The sequence below is a fragment of the Schistocerca serialis genome, chromosome 4 (assembly GCF_023864345.2).
Source record: "Schistocerca serialis cubense isolate TAMUIC-IGC-003099 chromosome 4, iqSchSeri2.2, whole genome shotgun sequence".
NCBI lineage: Eukaryota > Metazoa > Arthropoda > Insecta > Orthoptera > Acrididae > Schistocerca > Schistocerca serialis.
The window spans coordinates 352,238,642-352,264,302 of record NC_064641.1 but is presented as its reverse complement, the minus strand read 5'-3'; positions in this window follow the sequence as shown (position 1 = coordinate 352,264,302).

Here is a 25,661-nt window from a genome sequence, read left to right as displayed (position 1 = left end):
AGTTCGCAGAATTATTCATGATAACACTGTTGAAGTAGAAACTCTTAAATCACGGCGCTCTAAGGGAAGACATCATATATCGAACGTTAAAATTTTTGTGGAATGACATGCTTTTGAGACATTAATAGTTGCGCGTGGACACGCAGAGAATACAAGGATACCGCGCCATGTTCTGGCGGCGGCACATACTCAAAGCGACAGTCGGTCCGCGCGCCGTACAAGGTAGCCGTTGATCGCAGACAATTACTTCCTACGTCACGCTTACCTACAGCTGATCGAGCGCTCAGTGCGAATGCACTGACAGCCGTAGACAAATACACAGTCTAATTTCTCCGATTAAATTCAGTATAAAGCTATAGTGACTTGATAACTTATGTTATTAACGTTCAGTTTTTTCCAGGATACAGTTGTAGAAAATATTTAAGAACTTTAGGTAAATTCTGTGCGTGTCCGACGTTAAGAGGAGTTGCTATCGAGAAAATTTCAGGAAGAATGTAATTTCGAAGAAGAAAGTAATAAACTAAACAGGTAACTATTAATTCAGTTTATTTTTCAGGGAACATATTTCTACTTAGGTATGTACTTCATACGTAGTTTGCTGCTCGCGATTACGTGATTTATACTTTGTGTTAACTGATTTTGAAAATGATTGATTAATGAACAGGGTTGTTACTTATGTATATTATGCACCGCTTGGCTGCTCTGCTTTTTCACTGGTGTCATATTTTTTATTATGTGCCTGCTGTGCCTATTTATTTAAATTATAATTGTCACCTGATTAGTTGTGCTGATATGGTTATGTATGTAAGTTATACTTTATGATTTATTTGCTTGAGCCTTCATGTTTACTTACTAAGATTACATATGAAAATTTATTTGCTTATGCTGATATGATGCTAATAACCTATTTATTATGTAAGATATATCTTTGCTGCTTTGCGTATGGATTGCATATTTACACATTTCTGTTTTGTTGTCACAACTACTCTTTAATTTGGTATATAGAAATATTTGGTATATAGAACTCTTATGTACTGTGAACAAACATGGAGTTTAGGTTACACTATGGTATTAATTATAGATTGTTCGCTCGGCACAGCCTCGTTGTAGGGATTGTGCTACATCCACTTGTTGATATTCTGTTATCTACTGGTATATTTACTCGCTATTGCATGTTTTGCTTACGCTCAGTGCTTTATATTTTAAGATAAGAAAATGAACTGCTATAATTCTACGAACTACATTGGTATAAGAAACTTCATTGAAGTCACATGAACTGGAGATTTTATGGAAGCTGTATAAATTTATGCTAATAGAAAGGAAGCTAACGACATGAAATACCAACACTAGCTTTAGACCATTGACAGTTATTACACTGCATTCTTCGTGAGTAATTGAAACAGCAAGTGACACTTGACACAAAGAAGTACTCCACATGTTTGCTTCTGTTTTGCCATGATTCTTGAAGTGGTCTACACACTGTGAAATATTACGATTTATTCATTCAAAGTCTTATGTGATCATTCATATTACATACTCGCACCTACTTACTGAAAGTTATTCAAACTGAAGGCTGTTAGAGGTCATGTATGCATTTCTTTTATTATATGATGGGCAAGGTAACCAAAATGTATTTTATAATTCATAATGAGCAGAAGATTTGGTTCAAGTGGATTACACAGAGGTTGTGTGTGGACATTGTGTCTTCGGATTGTATGGGATGATGAATTGAAGTTTGCACTAGGATTTTATCTGTACTTGTTTGAGGAGACTGACTTGGGGAAAGAGTTGTTATGGAAGTGAAATGATATTGGTGATATGGTTTATATGTATCGACGTATTGAAGAGGTATTATTGAAGGATTGAGATTACGTGATGCTGATGACTATTGGAGTTTTGGTGGATAAGAGGTAAAGTAAGTGAGGAGCATTTTTTTTTTTTTGTTGGTTTATATGGAACAAGAAGGATGAAGATGGCAGACTAGAACACTCCAGTGGGAGGAAGATTGTTTACACACACACTTTGTTAAATCAATAAGCAGTATATACTTTTTTTTGGAGAGAGGAAGTATTTGCATATCTTGGCACACTGACAGTTTTTCAACAACCGTACATTTTGATTTGGCTTGGCAAACATTGGTCTTGACGTGATGACTATGACATTGACTAACTATTACTGACTATTATACACTGCTGCCACTACTACTTGATACACATGTTGAACATGAAATTTTGACAGAATTGCATTTACACAGTTAACACTATTCAATTACACAATAGTACTTAATATGTGGATGAAAGATGAGTGAGTGTTTTTGTGTGTTTCCCTTTCCTAATCCCAAATAATTGGCACCGACCTACCTTCTAAATATTATTTTACTTGTTTGTTGTGGCTTGCACTGACACCCATAAACATTATAGGTTTACTGATATTTGTGTATTTGTAATAGTTAATATAACAATTATTATATAATTTGTATGTTTAGTGTAAGAGCATTGATAATAATTTTGTAAAAGCAATTGTGTGTGCATTCAAACTGTTGTTCGTGCTTACACCTATTAACATTGGTGGGTGCCACTTGGAAATGTTTAATTTCTGCTGAAGAACTCTGATGAACTGTGTAATTATTGCTGGTGAATATTCTGGACTGTTACCTGCACTTGTTCAACATTGCTGGGTGCCACTGTTGGAACTGCTCAACCATTGATGACGTCGCTTGTTGCTGTCTGCACCTGTTCAACACTACTGGGTGCCACTGATGGAACTGCTTCTACTGGAATGATGGAATGATGTCACTTGTTGCTGTTTGCACCTGGTCAACATTGCTGGGTGCCACTGATTGAACTGCTTCTACTGAGATAATGTCACTTGTTGGTGTCTGCACCTGCTCGCCATTGCTGGGTGCCACTGTTGGAGCTGTTTAAATACTGCTGATGAAATGTTATGGGACTGCTATTTGCAACTGTTGACCATTGCTGGGTGCTATTGGTGGAACTGTCAACTACTCTGAGGAGTGCTACTTGTTTATTGAACTATTGAAAAGATTTTATGTGTATTTGTATAAACTGATTTTTTTGTGTATTTGCTGTTTATGAAATGTTATGAGACTCTTACCTGCACCTGTTCGTCATTGCTGGTGCCATTGATTGAACTGTTTAACTACTCTGACAAATGATACTTGTGTAAACTATTATGTAAAATCACATGTATGCAAGCATTTGTATTCCTTACTGTGTTTTTTATATTAGGTTCTTGAAGGGTCAGTGCAAAGCAAAAATTTATTTAGTTATGTGATATTTACTTATTAATATCATCTTTTAGTTTTGTCTGTGTTTTTTGGACGAATTTGGTGGTATTTTCACCACCAATTCTGGCAAAAATACCATCAAATTCTAGCCCGTGGAGGAGGGGCATAAGAAAGGTGGCTACACTGAGTCACAGCGCCAGAGATTGCGCCAAAGATTATTATTCCGCCGCCTCCACTGGCAGTAGTTGTTGAGAGGATGTCGAGAGCAGTTGTTGTTGAGAGGATGTCGAGGGCAGTACTAGTTCAGAGGATGTCGAGTGCAGTTGTTGTTCTGTTGGGCGAGAGAGTAGATGCTGTTCGGTTGGTGTAATGTATAGATGGAAGATGTTGCAATGATCACAATGTATTTTTCGTCAATATATATTGTAGTAAAAAAAATTATTTCACATTTCTTTAATGACAATGCCTCTTGGTCACAGGTTCAGTCAACAAAGCATCAGGCTCATGTTCATGTATTAGACTTGTAATTGTGGTTTCTATGTGCAATTATAGTATTTCTGCTTTTTCAATTAGTTCATTGTAAATGGTGTTTAAAATATCTTGTCATATTGAGGAAGAACCGTGCCAGATATATGTACGTTGAATCGCACTACCACACACAGAACAGTTACACTTGTGCTTTGTTGTTTCGTAGCTTTTATAGTTGCAGGGGACTTAATTAATCAATTGTGTTAACAGAAATTTCTTGTCATTCTTTATTGTTATTTTATGCAGTCAGATTGCGTACTAATACTACTCAGGGCCAACCGGTTACGAGACTTCGTAACCGGTGATACTACCACCATCCGTATATGTGCATATTGGCATCCCACAACCTTCGTCAACTCGTTGCATTTGGTACAGCAAACAAAGATCAGGAAATTACTGTTGAGATTCCTGAAACGGAGGTGGATACAAGGACTTTGCGATAAGGAAAGGAAATTGTTTACCAGCATCGGCAGTAACACAGATCACGGAGTGGAGTAAGGACAGCAATAACAGTGAGTACCGACTGTACCGAGCGAGGTGGCGCAGTGGTTAGCACACTGGACTCGCATTCGGAAAGATGGCGGTTCAATCCCGCGTCCGGCCATCATGATTTAGGTTTTCCGTGATTTCCCTATATCACTTCAGGCAAATGCCGGGATGGTTCCTTTGAAAGGGCACGGCCGATTTCCTTCCCCATCCTTCCCTAACCCGAGCTTGTGCTCTGTCTCTAATGACCTCGTTGTCGACGGGACGTTAAACACTAATCTCCTCCTCCTCCTCTTAACAGGCCAATAGTACCGACTGTGTGAAGTCAACGGCTGCACGGATAGTTGTGGAGTAACAAGCAATGGAGACGCCCTTGATCGAAACTGACATCATGCGCTCACGGCAAACAGATGAAGCTAGAAGAGAAGACGCGAAAGTTGTTGGCAGCCGAGCTCAATTCAACACGGAACAAAACAGTACATGGACAGTGTCGGATAAATGCAACTAAGCGCCCTGCAATCGACCGGAGATAGGTTAATTATAAACTCAAGTACTAGAAATCGGGAGGGAGAATGAAAGCAGTAGCTTGCAAGAAAGTAAGGATGAAGAAGACGAGGAGTACGAAGAAAGAAGACTAAGAATCCGTAGCATAACATCCATAAACAACGGGAATGAATTTCTACAAATTGAGGAGGCGTTTAGCAGAATTTTCGGTAGGGAGAATTACAATACAAGAAGTGATGAAAGAATCAGAATCATCAATACGCAAAAAATCCGAGGCGGATCGTGGTCATCCAGGTAGTGAAACAGTTAATTTGTGTTACTCAGGTCGACCCGCAAAGAAAGGTAGAACGTATGGAGATAGATAGATATAGCCAGAAACGATATGACCCGTAGGAGGCAGAGGCGCTACAAATCTAAGCTTTAGAAAAAGTCTAGTAGCAGAAGTCATTGAAGAAAGCGAGAACAATAAAGGTGACAACAAAGGGGATGTAGACGCAAGACGAGAATGGAGGAACGAATATTAAGATAAGGAATGAAGAGAGGATAGAAATGATATAGCAGCTGAAGTCCATAAGGTGCTAACAGAACATAGGAAGGGAACTTACTGATGAAGAATGTGAAGAGGAAAACAACGAAGATGACAGTCAACTAGAGAGTGAAGACGGTAGACAAGAAGATCTAGCTGAAGATGGAGAAGAGGAGGATAATGTGAATGGCGAAGGGAAAACGGACTTGGATGAGGTGACAGAAGAGGAAACTATGGAAGAGAGAGAAGAAGAAAAGAAAGCAGAGCGAGTCGGTGGGAGAATGAAGGTGATGAATACGAAAGAGAAGACGTTCAGGATCAAGAGTAGCAGGAGAAGTGGCTTGGAAGGCACAGCAGGTTAAAGGATGCAGAAGAACAGGAATCTGATGCATCGATAGAATGAATAGAGAATTGTATTAATTGGAAAAAGGAAGGATGTTCAAAATTCCGTGAACCAAGCTAACAAAAGATGAAAATTTGACATTATTCGCTATTTGGTCAGACTCATCAGAAAACCTGGATGAAGACGAGGAATGGGCAGATTATTGGATTAGTTTATTTGGAGATGTTGTTTAAAAATATAAATTTAACAATGTTATTTTAAATTTGTGTTCCTCGTTGGTGCTATATATACTGTCGTGAGTCAAAGTAGGTATACTATATTATGCAAATGTTAAAGGTAAACCATTGAACCTGGAGACTGCGCTGCAGTCACAACAGTGAACCTAACAACGAGTACAATTATTAAAACTAGTAAATCTTAATTGTTAAAGATGAGAAGTGGTGTGTCTGCGCGAAGAATTTTTTTAAGCCTATGGGCGTAGCTTAGGGGGCACTTGTCGCTGTGCGAGACGACAAAACAGTTGAAGGCATAAGCAGTGTTTTTAATTATTGGCTTGGTGCATAAGTTCTTAGCATTTTGCCTAAGTTTAATAAACACAAGAGACAAAAATAAGAGCGACTTTAGTCATCAATAATTATTGTCCTTCACTATTTTTTACAGTCTGCCAACGCTGGGATACGTTATCGATTCCGCGACTGTAGAAATCACACGGTTTTGAATCGGAGAACTCATCCAGCCATGTTCGGAGCCCATTTTTACCCGGAAAGGATGTTTCTTGAAGGTTGTTCTTGAATTGCGTCAGCAAGAAGTCTCAGTTTTTGACAATAAATGTTAGCAGTAATGATTACACCTCCGGGAAGCAATTCGCAGTCCACTACACCGTCACTGTTCCATCAGATGCATAATATTATCTTTTATGGACGCACGCAGGTCTCTGCTATGTATGGGGAATTGCTGCTTTGTTTGGGCTCAACCATTCCTTACATTTTTTATGTTAGGATAGAGACACAATTTCTCATCACCAGTAACGATACAGGGCAGGAATGGTCGGCATTGTTCACGAGCAACTGCTTTTTTTTTGTGATTTTGGCTTAAGAGTTTGCAGAACCCACACACCCGATATCTGAACCTTCCCAAACGGCAAGCAACTGTCGCACAATGGTGGAATGATCACAGTTCATAGGGTACACTGATGTGGGCTTTTGTGGATAAATGAATGAAAACGATCTTCATTAAACTCCTAAGGTATTCCTGAACGTGGAGAATCAGTAATGTCAAAACGATCCTCCTTAAAACAAGAAAACCGTTTTCTGGTCGTGCTCTGTGCGATGACATTATTTCCATACACGGCACAAATGTTTCTGGCTGCTTCGTTGCTGTCACCCCTCTATTGAACCCAAACAGAAGAAATGTCTGAAATGTTCCGATTTCTGGTCTTCGCACTCCTTTTTCTAGTGTTCGCAGCTAAAAAAAAAAAAAAAAAAAGTTCAAATGTATGTGAAATCTTATGGGACTTGACTGCTAAGGTCATCAGTCCCTAAGCTTACACACTACTTAACCTAAGTTATCCTAAGGACAAACACACACATACCCATGCCCGAGGGAGGACTCGAACCTCCGCCGGGATCAGCCGGTTCGCAACTCAATTCACTACCTCCAAATGACAAAATGACAATACATAAATTCAGATAGCAACAGTGAACAACAAATAAAAAATGACAATCGATAAATAAACGCATAACAACAGAAATACCAACATGTGAAACAAAACGCAACGAACTTAAGCACCAACCTAATATAATAAAGCAAAAGGCAACTGAATAAGAAGCAGGAATGAACGAAGGGAATGAAGGTATGAGTGTGAGTGGATCTGAATACAATTTTATAAATGTCTCATGCTTGTAAATAGGTGACACTAGTAAATGCTAAAATAACAAGTAATTATTATTAGAATTTTGGAAGCATATGAATGGTTTATATTAATCCCCTTTGATGCTTATGTGACAGACCTTGCCGCTAATGTGGTATCACGTAGAAAGAATTATAAATCTGTATACATTTTCTTTGTTTTATTTCTTTTCAATTTTTTTTATTCATTGCCTCATCTTCAGTATATGAATGAATGATGTGAAATTTTCATGCAAATTAATAGTGTTATTCTGAATTGTAACATTATTCTCAGTGTACCTGTGTATATTGCCTAAGGATTTATGGAAGCTCTGGTCCAGTAAAGAATGAAATATGAGTAAAAATTGTATGAACGCAGCAGAGGTAATTGATGAGCGGGTTAGTCCAAGGAGTGACCCAACAGTGTTATGACAGGTGGTTGCGTAAGTCAAATTACTGACAGAAAGGGCGGTCGTATTTTGTAAAGAGAAGTGGTTCTCAATAGAAATATCAGAAGAAAAGTACGTGCAGACTGGAAGAGTAGGAGTTAAAAGCCGGACGGTGGATGTGGTAAGTCTGTCGGTTAGAATACTGACATTGTAGATGGTTATATTAGCTGTATGGTGCAGCAGTACCGAAGCCCAAACAAAACAAAAAAATGGAAAATCTAAAAAAACTTAGCTATATTATCTATGGTTTCAATGTCTCATTCTGTTATTTATCTGGATACTGCTCTCTCTGACGCCGATGAAATATTGTTGTCTGACTGTAGCTTCATTAGTCGAAGTCCCCACCCCCTCAATTCAACGGCTAATGAACGGAAGCGGAATATTTGCAGTTTTCCGATCTTAAATGTCACAGTGTACCACTTAGTAGCGAACGCATTTGTCTAATGTTGTTCTGTACCATTTATTCTTACGGCTCATGGAAAAAATAATTACGTCCTTACGTCCGATTTTAGAGAGAACAATTTCTCGGCTTCTAAACTGGACGCACGGTGAATCGATTCCGTGCTGACCTTATTACGAGAGAACCTGCTGCGTCATCCCTGGCGTGAAGCGGTTGTGTTCGAGGGTGGCGGGGGGGGGGGGGGGGGGGGGGGTGGGAGGGGGGGCTGGGAGCACCAGAGAGCCACTCCCTTACCAGCGCTGAGGCCGCCACGCCTACGTGTCTAGTCTATTATGTCAACGTTCGCACAGTTTTCATGTAGCTCGGACGAGCGGAGACAGTTTGCAGCAGAGCATTAAATAAAGGAGTTCCTCATAATAATTTTCAATAATGTTAGCTTTTATGTTGATCTAAGAAGCACTCGTCTCCGATTGTAATTTCATAGAAGCATAGTTTTCTTGTGGATGGCTTTAACCAAAGACTTCAAAATACAACTTATAATAGAAAATATTTTTAAAATTTGAACCAGTAATCTGCTGTGTAAAGGTTCAGTTTAGCTACATAAATCTCTTATAGACAAGGTGTAATCGAAAGGAACGTAATGTGTGTGAGTGTAAACATATTCGTGCTTAATAATCAGTCTACCAAAAATACGTCACGAATATTTAGATCCACTATTTCTTGGAAGGAGTCGTAATATATCTGCAAGGCGTGGACGACTCTATCAAGAAGTTTATCTACGTAAGAGGACTGAAACGAGTACTTAATAACGTCGATATTTCACTGATATCTGAAGAATAAAATAAGTACTAGAAAATCACACATTATCCATGAAATCATACCTATAGCAAGAATCGTCTATAATGTTGACTAGCTGCTATCCAAGTCAACCGCAATTTTTTAAACCAGAACAATGTTCGTGCAGCTTTTACCGATTTTAGCTGGTGTTTATAGCACAATAAGTCTTATTCTGTTTACAACAATGTTACTCAAGAGAAGCTACTGTACTTCCAACGCACTTCTGGAGATACTGTTCACATTATAGCGAATGATGCTGCATATCACTGAAGAGCCAAATAGACAGGTACATCTGCCTAATATAGTGTACGGACCCGCGAACACGCAGAAGTGCCAGAACACGACTTGGCATGGACTCGATTAATGTCTGAACTAGTGATGGAGAGAATTGACATAATGAATTCTGCAGGGCTGTCCATAAATCCATAAGAGTGTGAGGGGGTGGAGATCTCTTCTGAACAGCACGTTGCAAGGCACCAGAGATATGCTCAATAATGTTCACGTCTGAGGAATTTGGTGGCCAGCGAAAGTGTTTAAAATCGAAAGAGTGTTCCTGGAGCCACTCTGTAGCAATTCTGGACGTGGGGGTGTCGCATAGTCCTGTTGCAATTGCCAAAGCTTGTCGAAATGCACAATTGAATGAAAGGATGCAGGTGATCCGATGGGATGCTTACGTACGTGTCATCTGTCAGAGTCGTATCTAAGACTCGTCCGACCAGGCAACATGTTTCCCGTCATCAATAGTCCAATGTCGGTGTTGAAGGCCCCAGGCGAGGCGTAAAGCTGTGCGTCATGCATTCATCAAGGGTACACAAGTCGGCCTTCGGCTCCGAAAGCCCATATCGATGATGTTTCGTCGAATGGTTCGCACGCTGACACTCTCTGATGGTCCAGCATTGAAATTTGCAGCAATTTGCGGAAGGGTTGCACTTCTGTCGCGTTGAACGGTTGTCTTCAGTCGTCGTTGGTCCAGTTCTTGCAGCAGCGTGGTCTAAGGGGCCTAGCCATGTTTCTCGCGGCTGCCCCCGTCGGAGTTTCGAGTCCTCCCTCGGGCATGAGTGTATGTGTTGTCCTTAGCGTTAAGTTAGTCTAAGTTAGATTAAGTGGTGTGTAAGGCTAAGGACCGATGACTTCAGCAGTTTGGTCCCATAGGAACTTACCACTACCACCACCTGTTCTTGCAGCACCTTTTTCCAACCGCAGCATTGTCAGAGATGTAATGTTTTATCGGATTCCTGATATTTACAGTACACTCGCGAAATGGTTGTACGGGAAAATCTCCGCTACACCACTACCTCGGATAAGCTGTGTCCCATCGCTCGTGGACCGACTGTAACACCACGTTCAAACTCACTTAAATCTTGATAACCTGCCATTGTAGCAGCAGTAACCATTCTAACAACTGCGCCAGCTACTCTCTGTCTTGCCGGCCGCTGTGGCCGAGCGGTTCTAGGCGCTTCAGTCCGAAACCGCGCTGCTGCTACGGCCGCAGGTTCGAATCCTGCCTCGGGCATGGATGTGTGTGATGTCCTTAGGTTAGTTAGGTTTAACTAGTTCTAAGTGTAGGGGACTGATGACCTCACATGTTAAGTCCCATAGTTCTTAGAGCCATTTTGAACTTGCTGTCTTATATGGGCGGTGCCGGCCGCAGCGCCGTATTTTGTCTGTCTGCATATCTCTGTATTTGAATACGCTTGCCTATACCAGTTTCTTTGGTGCTTGAGTATATATGGAAGTATACGTTTATCGAGATATTCATGAACAAATTAAGGGAGCTAAGGGAGGAAACGTATGGAGTGTCTACTGCTTCTCAATAAAAACATTGACTGAACTACATGACATTGCCTTCACATGAAGTTTGCCGTGCAAAAATATCGAGTAGAGCAACTCTAGACAACAACAACAACAACAACAACAACAACAGCAAAAAGACGCCCCACCACAAGGAATTATCCGAATGTGTCGGAAATCAGTAAATGTGATGTACGTGTACAGGCAAACAAATGAGTACAATTTCAGAAAAAACTGTACGATTAGTTCAAGAAATGGTTCAAATGGCTCTTAGCACTATGGGACTTAACATCTGACGTCATCAGTCCCATAGAACTTAGAACCACTTAAACCTAACTAACCTAAGGACATCACACACATACATGCCCGAGGCAGGATTCAAACTTGCGACCGTTGCGGTCGCGGGGTTCCAGACTGAAGCCCCTAGAACCGCTCGGCCACACCGGCCGGAGATTGGTTCAAGAGAAAGAACTTCACAAACTGGGCAAGTCGGTAACGCGTTCGTCCACCCGTGGCCCGTTGGAAGCAGTTATTATAATACTTGGCATTGATAAATTTTTTGGCCATCCTCCTGAGGAAAACTGTGCCAAATTCTATCCAATTGGAGCGTTAGATCGTCAAAATCCCAAGCCGACTGGAAGGATGTGCCCATACTGCTCCAAACGGTCTCATTCGGGAGAGATCCGGCAAACTGGCTGGCCAAGGTAAGGTTGGACAAGCACGAAGACAAGCCGTAGAAACTCTCGTAGTGTATCATCGGGCATTATCTTACTAGAATGTAAATCGAGGATGGCTTGCCATGAAAGGCAACAAAACGGGGCGTAGACTATCGTCCACGGATCGCTGTGCCGTGAGGGTGCCGCGGATGACAACCGACAGGGGTCCTGCTATCAAACGAAATGGTGCGCCACACCATCATTCATGTTTGTCGAGCTGTACGGGGGGCGACAGTCAAGTTGGTAATCCATGGCTGTCCGGTGCGCCTCCATATTCGTCTTCACTGATAATCTGGACTCTGTTCGAAGCGGGTATCATCACTGAAGACAGTTATACTCCAGTCAACGAGATTCCAAGCTGAAGACGTGTCTGGCGACGCCCGAGACAGCGGTTGGATACCAGCCTGAGTGTCGCCCGCCATATGACCCGACAACCGGGAGTGATGGTCTAGAGTACGATTTGTTTTCGTAGCAGGACCATCCGCGTTGGTTTGCCATCCGCGAAGTTATTCGAATAACAATTATCTTCCTTGTTGAATGACTTTAGTGAACAAATCTAGAATGACACGGTACTCTTTGACAGAAGATCTTCACTACTGGCAGAAGCGTTAAGCCTAAAACACACTAGTCTTGGGCTAGACTTTCGTAATGTTTACTCAAATCATAGTGAAAACATATATTTCTAAAACAACTGTTATCTACCGTACAATTTTAGTTAGTAGGTATAACTCTAAATATTCAAATAGAATTGTCTCTAAATTTTTGCTCCTTATTCAAAAATTCGAAAGCAACTTTCTGTATTTTCGTCATGGTGTCTAATGTGACGACAGGAAAAGGAGCTTTCTATATTTTGTATATGGACAGAATCAAGGAGACCTAAACTCCAAATGATCTAAAATCCATCTTTTGCTATTGGCGCAATTATATTGTCAAACTTTTACCCATAGAAAATTGCACCCAGATCTTACAGATTCGTACGTTCTAGCCACGAGTTACAGATTCCACATTATACACTCCACATAACCGTTGAAGGGCATTCGACGATATCACGCGTGTTTGAAAGGTGAAGTATGAAAACAGAATTAGTATGATGAAGGGGAAACGAGTGAAGATAAGTAACGGTCACATATTCTTGCCTGATGTTTGTGGGTAAGCACTGAATGTACGCTAGTGTTGTAAGGTCATACAAGAGAAACACTTCAAGACAAATGGGAACAGTTTATACTATCTGAATTCCCGTCCTTTGTTAGGGGAAGTAAAGAAGCACATACAGTTTTATACCATGAGAGTTCGTCGTACTCTTTCGGACTATCACACTAATAGCTAGCCTAGTACTGTCAACTGTTGCGGAAAATTCATCCCAATATTTGTAGCTAAGTTAAAATAAATAAATAAATTAAATACTTTCATTTTAATCGGCCACGTTGCAGTTTTACAAAGAGAAGATATAAATCCAAGATGATCTGATTTATATCTGTCAGGTGGTTCACGGCTGGCTCCATTTTTGTTCGAGTTCAGAGTAACTGTAGATATAGTTAAGGTCTGCGGTTGTAGAATTTGTCAGGTTTCACGCTGGCAGGCATTCTCGTGAGTTGAGCTCCTCTGAAACTAATAAGAATTCTCTAATGGATACTGAAATAGTTCCAATAATAATCGCAGTTTAATTTCTCAACTAATAACAAGCAAGGTTTCTGTTATGCCACAGGAAACGGTCTCAATATTGGTCGGAGTAAGGACAAGAAAAGAGACTCCAGCGAAGTACTCACTAAACATTTAAGGTCTTTACAAGTGGCACATTGTGCTATGATTTTGAAAAAAAAAAAAATCACCCAATTTCTCAAAGCTGCCGATAAAAGCAGTAGTAGGAGCTCCGTTGTAGTTAGAAACGTCTTTTAAAGTTCGTTCAATGATCGCGCCTGTGTCAATAGGTATGACAATGTCTCAGGCCCCAATTAATGTATGTAAAATTAATCTCTGTATTGAAAACAGGATGAAATAAATACTCCTCAGGAAAACTGCCTCCACCGGCTTTTGTAGAATACATACGTTGCAAATGGTCTGCCCTAATATCTCACGTTGCTAGAATTATTTAGCACGTGGTTGGTAAAACTAGTTGTGCGAAAAGTATAACGACAAATAAAAGACGTATTGCAGTTCACGAGAGGATTCAGAGTGTCTGTAAAGATTATTGGGGGACAAGCTTGCTGGGCCGGCCGCGGTGGTCTCGCGGTTCTAGGCGCGCAGTCCGGAGCCGTGCGACTGCTACGGTCGCAGGTTCGAATCCTGCCTCGGGCATGGATGTGTGTGATGTCCTTAGGTTAGTTAGGTTTAAGTAGTTCTAAGTTCTAGGGGACTGATGACCACAGCAGTTCAGTCCCATAGTGCTCAGAGCCATTTGAACCATTTGAACCAAGCTTGCTGGACACTGAATTCAAATTGAACGTAAAGGTCATGAATAACAGATGAAACCGATTTGAGAATGTCGCAATTTAAGAAAAAAAAGGTCTTTGTATAGGAAATAAGTCCAGGACTGCACTGTTCATGATAAAACAAATTATTGAAAAATTAAGAGAATTAACAACTAGAATTCACGTAGTCTATAAAAGCTGTCTATGAAGTTAGTAAAAGGCTTAGGGAATATAATAGAAAGAAGCACTTGTCTATTATATTTGACACATGCCTTGACAAGCCTGTACAAAGATAATTGTCTTACATTTAAATGATAAATTAACATGGCTTTACTGGCAAAGGGACAATTCAAGGGTGTGGTGTCACCACCCATGCTTTTAACGCATTTCTGGACGATATAATAAAAAAAAACCACTCCGTCTACAGGTCACAAGTGGCCAATCGGTACCATCCGACCGCCGCGTCATCAGCAATGGAGGACGCTAATAGAAAGGGCGTGGGGTCAGCACACCGCACTCCCGGCCGTTATGATGGTATTCTTGACCGAAGCCGCTACTGTTCGGTCGAGTAGCTCCTCAGTTGGCATCACGAGGCTGCGGGCACCCCGAAAAATGGCAACAGCACATGGCGGCCTGGATGGTGACCGATCCAAGTACCGGCCACGCCCGACAGCGCTTAGCTGCGGTGATCTCACGGGAAACGGTGTATACACTGCGGCAAGACCGTTGCCGAACCATATAATAAAAGAAAGTAAATCTCAATTTGATGCAGGTAAACCTATAGACAAGTACATTATTTTACTATGTTTCTTAAATGTGGATTTGCTTGCTTTTCAGAGGAAAAAGGTTGTATACAAATACCAGTTCCCAAGGGTGTATGAAACAAACAAGCAGAAAATACCAACAAGAAAAACAAACCATGACTTTAACAGAAAAATGACTGGTAACCACGAAATACCTTCTTATGAAATCTGATTCACAAACTGAAAATCTAAAGTAACTTCATTTGTACTATTTATCTGTACTCGAACCCAAATTTCTCTCTTAACGCGAATGGTAGCTTTAACCACTTCGGCTACCTGAGCTCGCATTCGGGACCCACCTAGACCTCCATATCTCAACACAGACATTGTACAACAACATAATAAGTATTACATGCCTCGACGGGTTGAAACGACGATCCCATCGAACGTCCCTCTCTTGTGGGACTAACATAATGTGTGTGAAAGCATTAGGAGGTGTGGACAAGTGTGACACATGGATGCTTGGGTAGCTCCGTGAGCCGTGCTTACAAGGGAACCTCCCCATCGCACCCCCCTCACATTTAGTTATAAGTTGGCACAGTGGATAGGCCTTGAAAAACTGACCACAGATCAGTCGAGAAAACAGGAAGAAGTTATGTGGAACTATGAAAAAAATAAGCAAAATATACAAACTGAGTAGTCCATGCGAAAGGTAGGCAACATCAAGGACAGTGTGAGCTTACGAGCGCCGTGATCCCGTGGTTAGCGTGAGCAGCTGCGGAATGAGAGGTCCTGGGTAAAAGTCCTTTCTCGAGTGAAAAGTTTAATTTTATATTTTCAGACAATTATCAAAGTTTAGGCACTCACACATAATCAACTTCGCTCTCCAAAATTCCAGGACATGTTCAGATTTGCTTGGATATATGCAGGATTTGACGGTCTACACACGGAAACATTTGAAAACGTAAAAAAACATATGTTTTGACAGAGCACAGGGAAAACTGTGCGACTGTGAAACTGTTGCATTCATTTGTTGCAGTTTATGTGACAAACTCTTATGTTTTCATCACTTTTTTGGGAGTGATTATCACATCCACAAGAAAACCTAAATCAGGCAAGGTAGAAGAATCTTTTTACCCATTCGCCAGGTGTGCAAGTTAGGTGGGTCGACAACATATTCCTGTCATGTGACGCACATGCCGTTACCAGTGTCGTGTAGAATATATCAGACGTGTTTTCCTGCGGAGGAATCGGTTGACCTATGACCTTGCGATCAAATGTTTTCGGTTCCTATTGGAGAGGTACGTCCTTTCGTCTACTAACCGCGCGGTTTTGCGGTGCGGTCGCAAAACACAGACACTAAACTTATTACAGTGAACAGGGACGTCAATGAATCGTAACTTTGCGAAAATAAAGAAAGAAAAATCCTCAGTCGAGGGAAGACTCGAACCAAGGACCCATCGCTTCCCAGTTGCTCACTCTAACCACGGGACCACGATGCTCCTCAGCCCACATTGTCTTTAATATTGCCTATCTAGCGCATGGACTACTCAGTTTGTATATTTTGCTTATTTTTTCATAGTTCCACACAACTTCTTCCTGTTTTCTCGATTGATCTGTGTTTAGTTTTTCAATGCCTATCCACTGTGTCAATTTATAACTAAATATGAGCGGGGTGCGATTGGGAGGTTCCCTTGTTAGACAGCCAAAGTGGTTAAGGCGACTGCTCTCGTTAAGCGGGAAAGAAGTGTTCGAGTCCCGGCCAGCACAAATTTTCACATGTTGTTGTTGTTGTGGTCTTCAGTCCTGAGACTGGTTTGAGGCAGCTCTCCATGCTACTCTATCCTGTGCAAGCTTCTTCATCTCCCAGTACCTACTGCAAGCTACATCCTTCTGAATCTGCTTAGTGTATTCATCTCTTGGTCTCCCTCTACGATTTTTACCCTCCACGCTGCCCTACAATGCTAAATTTGTGATCCCTTGATGCCTCAAAACATGTCCTACCAACCGATCCCTTCTTCTGGTCAAGTTGTGCCACAAACTTCTCTTCTCCCCAATCCTATTCAATACCTCCTCATTAGTTACGTGATCTACCCACCTTATCTTCAGCATTCTTCTGTAGCACCACATTTCGAAAGCTTCTATTCTCTTCTTGTCCAAACTAGTTACCGTCCATGTTTCACTTCCATACATGGCTACACTCCATACAAATAATTTCAGAAACGACTTCCTGACACTTAAATCTATACTCGATGTTAACAAATTTCTCTTCTTCAGAAACGATTTCCTTGCCATTGCCAGTCTACATTTTATATCCTCTCTACTTCGACCATCACCAGTTATTTTACTCCCCAAATAGCAAAACTCCTTTACTACTTTAAGTGTCTCATTTCCTAATCTAATTCCCTCAGCATCACCCGATTTAATTTGACTACATTCCATTATCCTCGTTTTGCTTTTGTTGATGTTCATCTTATATCCTCCTTTCAAGACACTGTCCATTCCGTTCAACTGCTCTTCTAAGTCCATTGCTGTCTCTGACAGAATTACAATGTCATCGGCGAACCTCAAAGTTTTTACTTCTTCTCCATGAATTTTAATACCTACTCCGAATTTTTCTTTTGTTTCCTTTACTGCTTGCTCAATATACAGATTGAATAACATCGGGGAGAGGCTACAACCCTGTCTCACTCCTTTCCCAACCACTGCTTCCCTTTCATGCCCCTCGACTCTTATAACTGCCATCTGGTTTCTGTACAAATTGTAAATAGCCTTTCGCTCCCTGTATTTTACCCCTGCCACCTTCAGACTTTGAAAGAGAGTATTACAGTTAACATTGTCAAAAGCTTTCTCTAAGTCTACAAATGCTAGAAACGTAGGTTTGCCTTTTCTTAATCTTTCTTCTAAGATAAGTCGTAAGGTTAGTATTGCCTCACGTGTTCCAACATTTCTACGGAATCGAAACTGATCTTCCCCGAGGTCGGCTTCTACCAGTTTTTCCATTCGTCTGTAAAGAATTCGCGTTAGTATTTTGCAGCTGTGACTTATTAAACTGATAGTTCGGTAATTTTCACATCTGTCGGCACCTGCTTTCTTTGGGATTGGAATTATTATATTCTTCTTGAAGTCTGAGGGTATTTAGCCTGTCTCATACATCTTGCCCACCAGATGGTAGAGTTTTGTCATGACTGGCTCTCCCAAGGCCATCAGTAGTTCTAATGGAATGTTGTCTACTCCCGGGGCCTTGTTTCGACTCAGGTCTTTCAGTGCTCTGTCAAACTCTTCACGCAGTATCTTATCTCCCATTTCGTATTCATCTACATCCTCTTCCATTTCCATAATATTATCCTCAAGTACATCGCCCTTGTATAAACCCTCTATATGCTCCTTCCACCTTTCTGCCTTCCCTTCTTTGCTTAGAACGGGGTTGCCATCTGAGCTCTTGATATTCATACAAGTGGTTCTCTTCTCTCCAAAGGTCTCTTTAATTTTCCTGTAGGCAGTATCTATCTTACCCCTAGTGAGATAAGCCTCTACATCCTTACATTTGTCCTCTAGTCATCCCTGCTTAGCCATTTTGCACTTCCTGTCGATCTCATTTTTGAGACGTTTTCACATGTCATCGATAAATTAGTCAACTTAGATTTGCAATTTGTGATCGAAATTTCGAAACATTTAATGAACAGCTGTGGATCATCGCGCATTTGTATAACGTGCATTGTCAACACATACATTGTACAATAACATAATAAGTACAAAACACCTATGTTGATAATGGGATGATAAAGAAGTTATATATTTAACCATCCCAAGATTGCGTATAACAAATTAATTCGATAAAGATGTACAGAAGGCAATTCACAAATCTCCTTAGAACAAAAAGAACCTGATAAACAAAACACAGAAAGATACATAGTTGAAAAATTGTGAGAGCAAGCATACACTTTCTTTATTTACTGAAAGGAGAATTCAGGAAGCAGAAATAAGATTTTACAGAGCTGTATTAGAATGCAGTAGGCTAGCCAGAATTGGAACTCGTGACATGGAGAATGAAATGTGTATCTATGGATATGAAAACGAAGTCTACGATAGCGAAACAAATGGGGCAAACACGACACCAAAACGGCTAACCAAAGATTGTCTGCATCATTTTCGACACATAAACGAGAACGGAAGAGACATCAAGGAGATATGTATAGCAACTACCAAATCCCTAACGCTTATTGTGTGTAAAAGACGAAGATCTTATACCGAAAAGTCTCCATGAAGTAGCACATAGTCAGTTCGTCTGACTGTTAAGTCCAGCGTTTAACTGGTAGCTAGAGTTGTAAAAATACCATAGATTCCACTGACTGTCATAAGTAAACCCAAACTACCGTACTTTCCCTACTAGCTTCGCTCAATCAAGGTGGCACACGCATTACCTGTAAGTTAGGTATGTTGAATGTATATCTGGCTTTAAGCGCCATCTTTACATGTGCAATCACTGTCTTACTAGATTCCTCTAATAACCGGAAACGTTAAACCGTCTAGAAACTGAGTGAGGATATATAAAGGGCTGCATAACTTACGGAACACTTATGTTCTGCATAATTATCCTTCTGTCTGTTACTTAAAAAGAATCAGTATTTATAGCAAAATTGGGCTTGTAATGTGTAATCCAAATTTTACCTGGAAATTATTGATCTGTGTCATGAAACGGAGGGATGTTGTAGGAAAAGTAAGGAAAACAACAGAGATCTATCATATAGCGCTAGAAAACCCAATTTCTTCAAAAAAAAAAGAAAATAATAAAAAAAGAAAACGCAATACAAAAATATATCAACATCGCATCAATACTTCATCGAATTTATATAAAATATGTTTCTGTTATTCATAAACAACTTTCGCATTTACCAATGACAACGGGAAACTGTTACATATGAGCATGATGAAGAACATTGTTTCTTTCTTTTGCTATTGCCTGCAGGGCGCAGGGTCGGCAGGGTTAAGGACGGATTTGGCAAGTTTAATTTTAAGGGGTTTCCGGATGCCCTTCCTGCCGCCGCCCCATACCATCTGGGACGGAATTAGTGTACCCCAGCTCTCTACGTCTAGTGTAAACAGTGAAATAGTGTGAATGTGTTTCAAATATCTGCGAATCGTGTAACTGAGGCGGGACGTGGGGATCAGACCGGTATTCACCTAGTAGGATGTGGAAAACCGCCTAAAAACCACATCCAGGTTGGCCGGCACACCGGCCGTCGTCGTTAATCCGCCGGGTGGATTCGATCCGCGACCAGCGCGCCTACCCGAGTCCAGGAAGCAGCGTATTAGCGCTCTCGGCTATCCTGGCGGGTGATGAAGAACTTTCTATTGAGTACAAAATAACAACAGTTTATGTGTGTGTGCATGTAAACTTTCCTTGCATCAAAAGTAACTGCTTTGTTCGCATGAAAGCGGATAAGTTACGCGATCAACTAATTTTTATTACTCCTAAGGTGCAATTTATATTCTCTATGAATATAAAATGCACGAAGGACCAACACCGAATGATGTGCGGTTCTAATTGGTTCAAAACAAATAAAAAACAAAGAGAAGTTCTCGGCTCCCATTTTCTCTCTTCAACATTCATTTACATTCCTTCGTACCAGTCTTAAAAATACTACCCACAATTCCTACCATTTACTACGTCATTTATGTGATGTTGAAAGGTGGCTACACTGAGCCACAGCGCCAGAGATTGCGCCAAAGAGTATTATTCCGCCGCCTCCACTGGCAGTGCTTGTCGAGAACTCGTAGTAGTGAGTGCTTGCTGAGATGTCGTAGTGAAAAGTTCTTGTAGAGAAGTCGTAGTGGAGAGTGCTTGTTCCATGTTTTATGCAGTTGTTTGATGGGCTAGACAGCAGATGTTGTTCGAATGGAGATATTGCAATGATCAGAGTGCTTTTCGTCAATATATATGAAGGTAAAATATTCCCTGTTTTTTCATTATTTCAGTGTCTTAAATAATGCGTCATTACAGGTTCAGTCAACAAAGCATCTGGCTCGTGTTCTTGTATTAGAGTGTAATTCTGGTTTCCTTACGCAATTATAGTATTTATATTTTTTTAATTACTTCAGTATAAATGATATTTAAAATTTCTTGTCTTATTGAAGAAGAACCGTGCCAGATGTGTACGTTGAATCACACTTCCACACACAGAACAGTTACACTTGTGCTTTGTTGTTGCGTTGGTTTTATAGCTGCTGGGGACTTAATTAATTAATTGTGTTAATGGAAAATTTCATTCCATTCTTTGTTGTTATTCTATGCAGTCAGATTGAGTACTAAAACTAGTCAGGGCCAACCGTTTACGAGACTTCGTAATCGGACATACAGCTACTAAAAAATTTAAAAAGAATTTGCATTTCATATTTATATAATTAAGCCCCCATGCACGTGGCGACCGCTGCTTCGGATCGTCCCTTGGAATTCTTCTGACTGTAAAAATAGTAGACAGTAGTATTGTTGTAGTAATTTGTAGTTTAGTAATTGTAGTCTATATTGCATGTGTAGATTTGGTAATTGGCATTCTTCTAATGGTATTTTGCAAAATTTATTTTTTGTTGTCTTGTATACGCGTTTGACAATTTAGTGCAATTATTTCAATTGTTCGTTAATCGTGTTTGAGGGAAACATTTCGTGTGAATGGTATTGTCGGAGATGAGGAGTCATTGTGTGTAATTTTCGTATAGTGACGAATTTTGTATGTTTTGTAAACGATTACGCGATCGATGAAAAAGGCAAAAATGATGAATAGTCAGAATAACGAAATTGTTGACATGGCGAACTCGCCAACACACGAGAACAGGATCATGAATAATGAAGTGGAAAACAGTATAATAAGTCGGGAAAATAGTCCGGAAACAGTTCAAAATTTTTCACAATCGAAAAATTTTCAGAATACGTGGTTAACGACAGAAGATATGGAGCAGTTGATGAATGCAATATTAAATTTGGGATCTGAATTAAAAATAGAGATAGGAAGAATTAACACGAAGATGGAAACTTTGACAATACGGTTAGGCTCACAAATAGGAACAATTAAAACCGAGATGGAAACAATGGAAACACAGTTAGGCTCACGAATAGGGACATGTTTCAAAAACATGAAAGATGAATCAAAGAAAGAAATTAGAGAAGAAGTACAACCGATTTTGAATGCTCACAATAATAATTGAATTTCAACAGAAATTAGACAAGAGGAACAGGACAGAGAACAGGAAGAAAAAGATCGCGTGATAGTACAGAAATTTTCAGAGTTAAATTTACAACGTGCACACCATAAGGAAGAAATATTTGAAAGAATCGAGGAATCAGTACCAAATGACAGGACAAATAACTTAACGCAACAGTATGGACAGTTAACTACTAAATGTGACAATACCGAAACCCGAGTCACGACACTTACAGAAGACGTAAATAAACAGCAAGAACAAATAGGGGATTTATTGGAAAGAGTGGAGGAGATTTCAGATAAATTCACAAATCTTAGTTTACATGGGGACAGAGATTCAGATGATACAGCTCTATTACCATTAGCAGAAACCGAAGAGTACCAGAGCATTAATAAACACGTTGAAAATCAGGGAAAATTTAATGAACGCGTCAAAAGGGAATTTGAGGCATTACGAAAGCAAGTCAAACAAATTGTAGGCGAGATCGTAGGAAAAGACTGCAGAAGAAATTTAGAATCACAGATAGCAGAGGGGTTTGAAGAAAGTAATTTGTTTCATTTACGAGATGCAACAAGAGAGCGCCAGGCGCGTGAACTTGACAATAATCGACATTCGGACTGGAACAGTCGCGGTAGGTCTTTGTCGCCACGAGGAGAAAACTTTGACTATAAACACTTCTTAACTGTTCGGAAATTTAAGATCTTTCGCAATTCTAAGAATGACATACATCCATGTTCATGGTTAGATCAATTTACGTACGCACTTCCACCAAATTGGCCACTAAGTCACAAACTGGAAATTATGTGCGGCTATTAAAGTCCTCAGGGGATTCACTACACTAAGTGAATATGTGCCGTAGCGTGCATAGGGCCCCGAGCTGTAGTGGTGCTATTTCCCTTCTAGTTTTCTGCACCGCTGCCTACTCTTTTACTATTCTTTGCATCTGTCAAAACAACTCTTCTACTATCAATCTATCTAGAGACTAAGTAAACAATAACCGGATATGACTATTTACCCAAAAGTGATTTCGGAAATTACCATGTGGACTTACTGTACCTTCAGCAGCATTCATTCGTAGTTTGAACGAAATTTTACCTGTTTATATTCGTGACAATATTACTTCATATGTTGACGACATTCTTATTGCTAAACGTTCTTGGAGTGAGCATAACAAAATTTTGGATTTATTACTACGCATCTTTGCAAGAGTTGGCATAACTGTGAACTTGGAAAAATCTGAATTTGGTCGTTCTCAGGTGAAATTTCTCGGTCACATTATTTCTACAGAAGGTATTCTTCCTGATCCTGAGAAACTAGACGCTATTCGTAATTATGCTGTTCCTACAACAAAACGTGATGTTCGTAGTTTCCTTGGTGTCTGTAATTTTCTTAGACGCTTTGTTAGACTGGACAATTTGGCCACACCTCGTTTATGTGAACTATCTGGAAAGTTCTTTCTAAAACGAAAATCGGTCGACAACTCTTTTTGGTTAGTTTGTATTCCTGATGAGTGGGTTAATAAACTGATTTGGTACACACATTTCAGTTATGCACACTTTGGTCCGAGAAAATGCTTTCATAAATTACGAGAAAATTGTTACGTCAGTAATATGGAAAAACGTATTCGATCTGTTCTGGCCAAATGCAAATTATGTCAAAAGGCTAAGCCACCAACTATTTCTCACAGAGCACCGTTGTTTCCTATCATTCCAGCGAAATTAAAGGACATGGCTGCAGTCGATTTGTTCGGTCCAGTGGTTCGTTCTACTAATGGTTTTGCGTACATTTTGGTAGCAGTGGAATTGACATCAAAATATGTGTGTTTTACACCTTTACGCAAAGCAACAGCTCGTTCAGTATCTAACGCTTTCATCAAACATTTTCTTAAAGGAGTGGGTCATGTTGATAAGGTTATATCAGATAATGGATCACAGTTTCGCTCTAAAATTTGGCTTCGTACTCTACGGCGTCGTAAGATTAAACCAATCTTCATTTCACTTTTTCACCCTCAATCTAACGCTTCAGAGAGAGATGAAGGAAATCAATAAATTGTGTCGTCTTTATTGTCATCAGAATCACAGAACTGGGGATCAGTATCTTGATATTTTTCAAAACATTCTGAATGAACTTCCTAATGACTCAACTTCTTTACCGCCTATACTGATATTAAAAAACAAAGCACCGACGAATCGCATTTCTGAAATCGTTCCTTTTCCGCCTACACAGAAACTGCGGCATTCTGAAGTTGTGAACCTGGCTCTGCAAAATATTGCATCTGCGGCTGCTAGAAGAGAGAAATCAGTTAAGTGTCCTGGTCGTTTAAAAATCTTGTCAGTTGGTCAAAAGGTGTTAATTAAGTCTCATCGTTTGTCTCACAAAGGAAAAGGCTTGTGTCGCAAATTTTTTCTGCTTTATAACGGTCCATATAGAATTCGCAAAATTATTCATGATAACACTGTCGAAGTAGAAACTCTTAAACCTCGACGCTCTAAGGGAATACATCATGTATCTAACGTTAAAATTTTTGTGGAATGACATACTTTCGAGAAACTAACAGCTACATGTAAACATGCAGAGAATACAAGGATACCGCGCTGTGTTTTGGCGGCGGCACATACTCAAAGCAACAGTCAAGTCTGCGCGCCGCACAAGGCAGTCGTTGACCACAAACAATTACTTCCTACGTCATGCGCCTACAGCTGATCGAGCGCTCAGTGCGAATGCACTGACAGCCGTAAACAAATACACAGTCTAATTTCTCCGATTAAATTCAGTATAAAGCTATAGTGACTTGATGAATTATGTTATTAACTTTCAGTATTTTTCAGGATACGGTTGTATAAAATATTTAAGAACTTCAGGTAAATTCTGTGTGTGTCCGACGTTAAGAGGACTTGCTATCGAGTAAATTTCAGGAAGAATGTAATTTCGAAGAAGAAACTAATAAACTAAAAAGGTAACTATTAATTGAGTTTATTTCTCAGGTAACATATTTCCACTTAGGTACGTACTTTAGACGTAATTTGCTGCTCGCGATTATGTGATTCAGACTTTGTGCTAAATTTCATGTTCTATGAATTTACTTGTGAAGCGACGTGCTTGCGTACATTTTCTGATTTTGACAATGATTGATTAATGAACAGGGTTGTTACTTGTGTATATTATGCATCGCTTGGCTGCACTGCTTTTTCACTGATGTCATATTTTTTTATTATGTGCCTGCTGTGCTTATTTATTTAAATTATAATTGTCACCTGATTAGTTGTGCTGATATGGTTATGTATGTAAGTTATACTCTGTGATTTATCTGCTTGAGCCTTCATGTTTACTTATTAAGATTACATATGAACATTTCTTTGCTTATGCTGATATGATGCTAATGACCTGTTTATTATGTTAGATAACTTATTTGCTGCCTTGCTTATGGATTGCATATTTACACATTTCTGTTTTGTTGTCATAACTACTCTTTAATTTGGTATATAGAAATGCTGATGTACTGTGTACGAACATGGAGTGTAGGTCACACTATTGTATTAATTATAGATTGTTCGCTTGGCAGAGCCTCGTTGTAAGAATTGTGCTGCATCCACTTG